Source organism: Mobula hypostoma, chromosome 4 (genome assembly GCF_963921235.1).
Source record: "Mobula hypostoma chromosome 4, sMobHyp1.1, whole genome shotgun sequence".
NCBI lineage: Eukaryota > Metazoa > Chordata > Chondrichthyes > Myliobatiformes > Myliobatidae > Mobula > Mobula hypostoma.
Window position 1 is genome coordinate 200,390,662 of NC_086100.1, and position 9,157 is coordinate 200,399,818.

Genomic DNA, 9,157 nt, shown 5'->3' on the forward strand with positions numbered 1-9,157 from the left:
TTGATTCGGTTAGTTGGGCATTCCTATACAGAGTGTTAGGAAGATTCGGCTTTCAAGAAAGGTTTATTAAAGTAATTCAGACTCTATATGACAGCCCTACAGCCCGAATTAAGATAAATGGGGACCTCTCTGACTCCTTCATTTTAGAGAGAGGCACTAGACAGGGATGCCCAATTTCTCCTCTCCTTTTTGCGCTATATATTGAACCACTTGCCCAACTAATAAGACAGAGCGAAATCGTAAAAGGTATCAAGGTGGCAGGGATTGAACAGAAAGTGGCGTTATTCGCAGATGATGTTTTGGTCTATCTGAGTGAACCAGAAAAATCATTTATAGGATTGTTTACACTGTTGGATGACTTTGGGAAAATATCAGGTTATAAAATAAATGTAAAGAAAACGCAGGTTATGTCCTTAAATTATACACCATCCAAAAAATTGCAGGATACATACGATCTTAAGTGGGAAGCTAAATCATTAAAATATTTAGGAATAACCCTGCCGAAGGATCTTTCAACACTGTCACAGGTAAATTATGGGCCATTAATCTCAGAGATAAAAGCAGATATGCATAGATGGAATCTTATCCCCTTTTTAAGTTTAAATTCAAGGATAAATACTATAAAGATGAATATTCTTCCTCGGTTATTATATCTTTTCCGTACTTTACCAGTGGAGGTGGATGATAATCAATTCAGGGAATGGGACAAATGGATTTCCCGCTTCATTTGGCAAGGAAGGAAACCTAGAATTCGATATAACACCTTACAGTTAGGGAAGGAAAGAGGAGGTATGGTTCTTCCTTGCCTGAGAAATTATTTTTATGCCTCACAGATAACCCCTCTGTTATATTGGTGTAATAGGGACTATAAGGCTAGATGGAAGGAAATAGAATTTGGATTAGTTGACAGTTTTCCTCTTCAGGCCTCAATAGCTGACAAAGGATTGATGGCCAGTTGGAAAAATTTAATAATGCTTGGATAAATCTTACATTAAAAGTATGGCAGAAGGTGGTTAATTCATGTGGAATTAATAACATGTTAAAACTCTTTAGATGATGTGCATATGATACCGAATTCCTTCCCAACAGAGGAGATAAAAGATTTGAGCTATGGATAAAGAAAGGTCTTACAACCTACCTCTCATTTATAGATAAAAGAGTATTACAAAGTTTCCAAATCCTGCAGGACAAACATGGCCTAGAACATAATGACTTTTTTAGGTACCTTCAAATACAAAACTATGTTAACCAGAGTTGTAGATATACAGACCTATCAACAGTAGAATTAGAATTTTTCAAGATTCTGAATTCGGCTTGCAGTTCAATACCTAGTAAATCAGTTTCTCGCCTATATAATGCACTCTCCCATGCTAAAAATGTAAATACACTGTATATTAAAGAGAAGTGGGAGAAAGAAGCGGGGTTGGTACTTTCAGAGGAGGCTTGGGGGAAAATCTGCTGCTTTCAATGGTCCTCGACTAATTCTTTGACTTGGAGAGAACATTGTTGGAAAAACATTATAAGATACTTCAAGACCCCATATCAGGAAAAATATAAAGATACAAATGTGATGTGTTGGAGAAGGTGCGGCTCCAAGGAGGCAAATTATTTTCATATTTTCTGGGATTGCCCTAAATTAAGTCTATTTTGGGAAGGTATTCATAGAACATTAGTTAAGGTACTTAGGTCCCAGATACCTCTGAACTTTGAGACGCTCTATTTGGGGCATGTATTGTTCCTTGAACAGAAGGAAGATATAAAGTTGCTGCAGGCCCTCTTAGCGGCAAGTAAGAAATCAATCACTAGAAAATGGCTAAATCCAATACCACCTACATTAGAAGATTGGTACGAAATTATCTTGGAAATATTTAAAATGGAAAAGTTGACCTACTCCCTGAGAACTCAAAAAGAAACATTTTATCAAATCTGGAATAAATGGATTGAATATATAACCCCAATGCGAGCAGACTTTAGATGACTCTCCTAATGATTTATATTGCTCTTCTCATCAACACAGTAATATTGCTAACGTAAGCACCCCTCGTCTAAATGTTTGTTTTTTTTTTGGAAAATAGAGAATTAACACAAGTAAAGGGAAAGATTTGGGAAAGGGATAAAAAAAAATGAAAAAATTAAGTAAATAAGTACATAGGGATTGGATAATTATGTCTGCGGGCAGGAACAAGCACGAACAAATTTGGATATAAACACCTACAATGGTTGGTATATAGGCTTGTATGCAACATTTTGGACCAGTGGAAATGGTCCAGAAGGGTTGTATGGAAACTATTATTACCATTTTTCTTAACAACTAATTTCATTACTTAGCCTAATAGGTTAGATTTACCACAGTACATAATTATCTATTTAAATGTTTATTTTCCTTTTATATCATCTCAATGTGTACTTAAGAATGTATAAATAATTGTAGTTTTATACATATAAAAAAATGGAAAAGGTGATATGTGTGAAAAAAGTACATCATAATTGTGAATTCCTTATCCAAATAAAAATAAAATTAAAAAAAAAGATTATGTTGGTCTCTTACCGTTCACCCCTGGAGGGTAAAAATATATTCTGGTAGTAATAGATAACTTTACGAAGTAGGTGGAAGCTTTCCCGGCTAAGACAAACACCGCAAAGGCCACTGCAAAAATCTTACTGGAAAGGATATTTACTCACTGAGGATTACCCCAGAGTATCGAATCGGATCAAGGCACACATTTCACGGCCCAGATAATGCAAGGCGTCATGGCACTTTTAGGGATCAAGCAGAGATTTCATATACCCTATAGACCACAGTCCAGTGGAATTGTGGAAAGGATGAATTGAACACTGAAAAATATGATTGCAAAAATGGTGCAACAACATGGCAAGTAGTTTTGCCTCATGCCTTGATGATTATAAGGAATACAGTGACATCTTCAAATGGTTACACCCCTGATAAACTCATGACCGGAAGGGACATGAGAGGATTGGAGGAGTTGTTAGGATTAGATATCTCAGAACCCGAAATCGATGGGATTGTGTCAGAAAAGTGGGTATAACAATTGGTAGAGACAGTGAAAGAGGCCAATTATGTTGCAGCCCACCAAAGGGAAAGAAAAGGCAAAAGAGTAAAGCCTACTTTGACTCAAAAGTCAGTCCCATAGAAATAAGCCCAGGACAAAGAGTGATGATTAGAATACACCAACCCACCTCATTTTTAAATCCAAGATTTGCAGGGCCTGATGAAATTATAGGCAAAGCAAATCCTTCAGTGCACTAAAGTGCTGACTTCTCCAGATAAAAGTGGGTGGTACCATAGCAACCAGCTGAAATTGGTGGGGGAGAGACAGAATGTTATCACCATTGGCACATAACAATTGACGTACTTGATAGTCCTGATTTGGGATACTTGAGGATGGAACAACTGTTCCAAGAAGATGGGGACAGATCCTATCAAGGGAATGATTTTCAGTCCCCTCATCCTGAGAATCAGGGAAGTTTTGTCAAAAAAAATCAAAGGAAAAGGAAGATAAGACAGTGCTTGTCCCTCCCATGCTGAAATGGAACTGGGTGAGAAAAGACGAACAGCTTGAGTCCAAAGAAATTTGGGAGCCTAGACTGGACGCGTTAGAAAAATAGATAGAAAATATGGATTTAAAATAATTTAAGATGTAAACTGGAGATAAGAGCAGATATTACCCTTGTGCGTTACAGGTATACTTCAACAAGAAGAGAATAATGTATCTTGTTGGATGGAGAGGAGGATAATGATCCTAAAATATTTATCTTTGGATCAAGAGGAGGGAGATGTTGGCCAGAAGAAACTACAGTCTGATCAAGGACAGGGGAAGCAGACAAGCCAGTTGTCTGTTTCCCCCATTTTGTGGACTCTGAACAGTTTCTTGCTCTTGGATAATCTAATCTGAGCAACTGAATGTGGACACAGGAAGCTTCAGGTAATGATCTGCTAATTCTGAGACCATTCTCAAACAAGTAGCCATTTGTGATGTAAAGAGAATGCACTCTGAATTGCTCTGGGTCAATCTAATCAGAGTAATAAACCTGAGACCATTCTCTGAGGAGTAGTGACTTGTTATGTAAAATGCCAGACCTGCAATTGGTAATCTCATTGGACTCTGTCTGGGCTGCCTCATTTAACTGGTGTGGACCAGTCAGAGTGTAAGGACACAAATACACAAGGCTGGGGTGGGCAGAGCCACGAAACAATGTTGGCTGTAGCCCTGTACAATGACCAGTAAGCGGGTGACCCAGGTAGGTCAGGTGAGATTGAGCCAATGAGATGGAGATTCAATGGTTCAATTGATCAGGAACAGTACAAGACTCAGGAGCTCAAATACACAGGGGCGATAACTCTCCAGCAGCCAGAGACCAACCATTGCGGATAAGGAGGACCCCACGGACACGTGGAGACCGGGACCATGAGGAACCTGGCCAGCGTAGACTACTTTCCTGGGTAATATCCTTTTCTCTTCATTGATTGTTCCTGGAGGGTCAGGAATTCTAGTAGGTTGCACACGGAGACTGTTTGTGAAGCCATGTGTTTTTAGTTGAAATGATAATGGTTACTTGTCAATAAATACAGATTCTCTCTGCCTTATTACAAGGGGCAATTCTTGTAACACCATGGTTTCCACATCCTTCCTGTAGTGAGGCGACCAGAACTGAGCACAGTACTCCAAGTGGGGTCTGACCAGGGTCCTATATAGCTGCAACATTACCTCTCGGGTCCTAAACTCAATCCCACGATTGACGAAGGCCAATATACTGTATGCCTTCTTAACCACAGAGTCAACCTACATAGCTGCATTGAGTGTCCTATGGACTTGGACCCCAAGATCCCTCTGATCCTCCACACTGCCAAGAGTCTTACTGTTAATACTATATTCTGCCGTCATATTTGACGTACCAAAATGAACCACTTCACACTTATCTGGGTTGAACTTCATCTGCCACCTCTCAGTCCAGTTTTCCATCCTATCAATGTCCTGTTGTAACCTCTGACAGCCCTCCACACCATCCACAACGGCCCAACCTTTGTGTCATCAGCAAATTTACTAACCCATCCCTCCACATCCTCATCCAGGTCATTTATAAAATTCACAAAGAGTAGGGGTCCCAGAACAGATCCCTGAGGCACACTACTGGTCACCGGCCTCCATGCAGAATATGACTCATCTCCAACCACTCTATGCTTTCTGTGGGCAAGCCTTTTCTGGATCCACAAAGCAATGTCCCCTTGGATCCCATGCCTCCTTACTTTCTCAATAAGCCTGGCATGGGGGACCTTGTCAAATGCCTTGCTGAAATCCATATCTACTGCTTCTATGGCTTTACCTTTATCAATGTGTTTAGTCACATCCTCAAAAAATTCAATCAGGCTCGTAAGGCACGACCTGCCCTTGACAAAGCCATGCTGACTATTCCTAATCATATTATACCTCTCCAAATGTTCATAAATCCTGCCTCTCAGGATCTTCTCCATCAACTTACCAACCACTGAAGTAAGACTCACTGGTCTATAAATTTCTGGGCTATCTCTATTCCCTTTCTTGAATAATGGAACAACATCCGTAACTGTCTAATCCTCCGGAACCTCCCCCCGTCCCCATTGATGATGCAAAGATCATCGCCAGAGACTCATCACTTCCTACAGTAGCCTGGGGTACATCCCATCCGGTCCTGGTGACTTATCCAACTTGATGCTTTTCAAAAGCTCCAACACATCCTCTTTCTTAATATCTACATGCTCAAGTTTTTCAGTCCACCGTAAGTCATCCCTACAGATGCCAAGATTCCTTTCCATATCAATTACTGAAGCAAAGTATTCATTAGGTAAACATAGAAACATAGAAAATAGGTGCAGGAGTAGGCCATTCAGCCCTTCGAGCCTGCACCGCCATTCAGTACGATCATGGCTGATCATCCAACTCAGAACCCTGTACCTGCCTTCTCTCCATACCCCCTGATCCCTTTAGCCACAAGGGCCATATCTAACTCCCTCTTAAATATAGCCAATGAACTGGCCTCAACTGTTTCCTGTGGCAGAGAATTCCACAGATTCACCACTCTCTGTGTGAAGAAGTTTTTCCTCATCTTGGTCCTGAAAGGCTTCCCCTTTATCCTCAAACTGTGACCCCTCGTTCTGGACTTCCCCAACATCGGGAACAATCTTCCTACATCTAGCCTGTCCAATCCCTTTAGGATTTTATACGTTTCAATAAGATCCCCCCTCAATCTTCTAAATTCAAGTACTTATGCTGTCTCCTCTGGTTCCATACACACTTTTCCACTGTCAAACTTGATCGGTCCTATTCCCTCACGCCTTATCCTCTTGCCCTTCACATACTTGTAGAATGCCTTGAGGTTTTCCTTAATCCTGTCCACCAAGGCCTTCTCACAGTCCCTTCTGGCTCTCCTAATTTCATACTTAAACTCCTTCCTGCTAGCCTTATAATCTTCTGGATCTCTATTATTACCTAGTCTTTTGAACCTTTCGTACGCTCTTCTTTTCTTCTTGACTAGATTTACAACAGCCTTTGTACACCATGGTGCGTGGAATACACTGCCTGAGTCAGTGGTGGAGGCAGATACACTAGTGAAGTTTAAGAGACTACTAGACAGGTATATGGAGGAATTTAAGGTGGGGGCTTATATGGGAGGCAGAGTTTGATGATTGGCACAACAATGTGGGCCAAAGGGCCTGTACTCTGCTGTACTATTCTATGTTCTATGTTTATCCTCTTTTGTTCAAGAGTGATGTTTGAGTGGCAATATCTGTTCTTGAACCTGGTGGTGTGAGTCATGAGGCTCCTGTACCTTCTACCTAATGGCAGCAGTGAGAAAAGAACGCGGCCTGGGTGGTGAGGATCTCTGATGATGGATGCTGTTTCTCTACAGCATTATTTCATGTAGATGTAAGTGCTTCTGGGTGATAGTCATTTAGACAGGTTACCATGCTCTTCTTGGGCGCTGGTACAGTTGAAGCCCGTTTGAAGCAGGCGGGTACGACGCACTGCCAGAGCAGGAGATCGAAGATATCCAGGAATTCGCCAGGCAGTTGGTCAGCACGGGTCTTCAGTACTTGGCCTGGTACTCCATCCAGACCGGATGCTTTCCTTGGGTTCACTCTCTTGAAGGCAGCCCACATGTCATCTTCAGATACTGAGGCCAAAGGATCATGGGGAGACATGGGGGTGTGCGATGGTTCCTCCCTGTTCTGGTGGTCAAAGAATGCATAGAAGGCATTGAGCTCATTTGGAAGTGAAGTTCTGCTGTTCCCTATGTTGCAAAATTTAATTTTGTACGAGGTTATGGCTTTCAAAACCTGCCACAGCTGTCGAGCATCCCTCGTTGATTCCAGTCTAGTCTGGAATCTCCAGCTGCCAGAGAAAGTGGTGGATGTGGAGTCAATTTTGGATGGGAGTGGTAAGGAGATCTATGGTGCATATGTGGGTTGATAGGATGAGGCTCAACACAGACTCAAAGGGCTGAAGGGCCTGTTTCTGTGCTCTAACGTACAATGACTCTCAGAGAAACGTACCGAAAAAATGTGGCAAATGTTCAGGGGAACTTTTTGTGGGGTTATGAGTAGGTACATTCCAATGAGACATGGGAAAGGTGGTAGGGTACAGGAACTGGTACCTGATGAGGAACTGACCTGGACGAGGAAGTGGAGGGATGGGTTAGTAAATTTGCTGATGACACAAAGCTTGGGGGTGTTGTGGATAGTGTGGAGGCTGTCAGAGCTTACAACGGGGCATTGATAGGATGCAAAACTGGGCTGAAAAGTGGTAGGTGGAGTTCAACCCAGATACAGTTAAGTGTGAGTTGGTTCATTTTGGTCTGTCAAAAATGATAGCAGAATATAGTATTAATGGTAAGACTCCTGGCAGTGTAGGGGATCAGAGGGATCTTGGGGTCCGAGTCCACAGGACACTCAAAGCTGCTGTGCAGGTTGACTCTGTGGTTAAGAAGGCATACGGCGTATTGGCCTTCATCAGTCGTGGGATTGAGTTTAAGAGCTGAGAGGTAATGTTGCAGCTATATAGGACCCTGGTCAGACCCCACTTTGAGTACTGTGCTCAGTTCTGGTCACCTCACGACAGGAAGGATGTGGAAGCCGTAAAAAGGGTGCGAGGAGATTTCCAAGAATTCTGCCTGGATTGGGGAGCATGCCTTATGAGAATAGGTTGAGTGAACTCGGCCTTTTCTCCTTGGATCAACGGAGGATAAGAGGTGACCTGATAGAGGTGTATAAGATGATGAGAGGTATTGATCGTGTGGATAGTCAGAGGCTTTTCCCCAGAGCTGAAATGGCTAACATGAGAGGACATTTTTAAGGTCCTTGGAAGTAGGTACAGAGGAGATGTCAGGGGTAAAGTTATGCCCCTCGTATTAGCCACTTCACCCTGAGGAAAAGTCTTTTACAAAGATGCTCAATGTAGATCTGATAAATAAATGTGAATGTCTGGGAGCTTTGGGAAGAAATGTATAAAAAGGTGCCGGACAAGATCACCGACAGCACTGACTCCGGAGACAACCAGTGAAGAAGACCCTGAGTCAGGGACTCGGAAAAGAACTCACGGTGAACCTTGGCCAGGTTCATCTGGGGTGGGGAACACCTGAACGGGGCGCTGGGTTTTGGGAGTTGTGAAAGTAAACTAAAGAGTTAACGTTTGAATTGTGTAATTACCCCTTGAACAAATCCTGATCAATAAAGACAACAGTTATTGGGCAGTCATCGTCTGGTATGTTCTATCATGTGTTGTCTTTAACTGGGAATAGGGTTCACCAGTGAAGTTCACTTTGTGATCAGAAAGCCGTGGAAATGTCGAGCTAAATGTGAGACAAAAGACAACAGTCCAATCCTAGAGGATGTACATTCAAGTGGGGTGGGGGTAGAGTTTAAAGGAGATGTGTCCGAGATTCAGTATGTGGGAGAGAGGCCAGAAGCAGGGAGTGAACAAGATTCTCGTCACTCGGGACCAGTTGGAATTTTTACATTCCCATTATCTAATGATTCACGGCTGGAGGTACAACTGGCGGCTGTGACCTTGCTGAGTTCAAAAAGGTCAACGTTTCAGAACTTGTTCCTGTGGAAATACAGACATACTCCAGAATATCAGAGTACGCTTCTGATAACATTCCA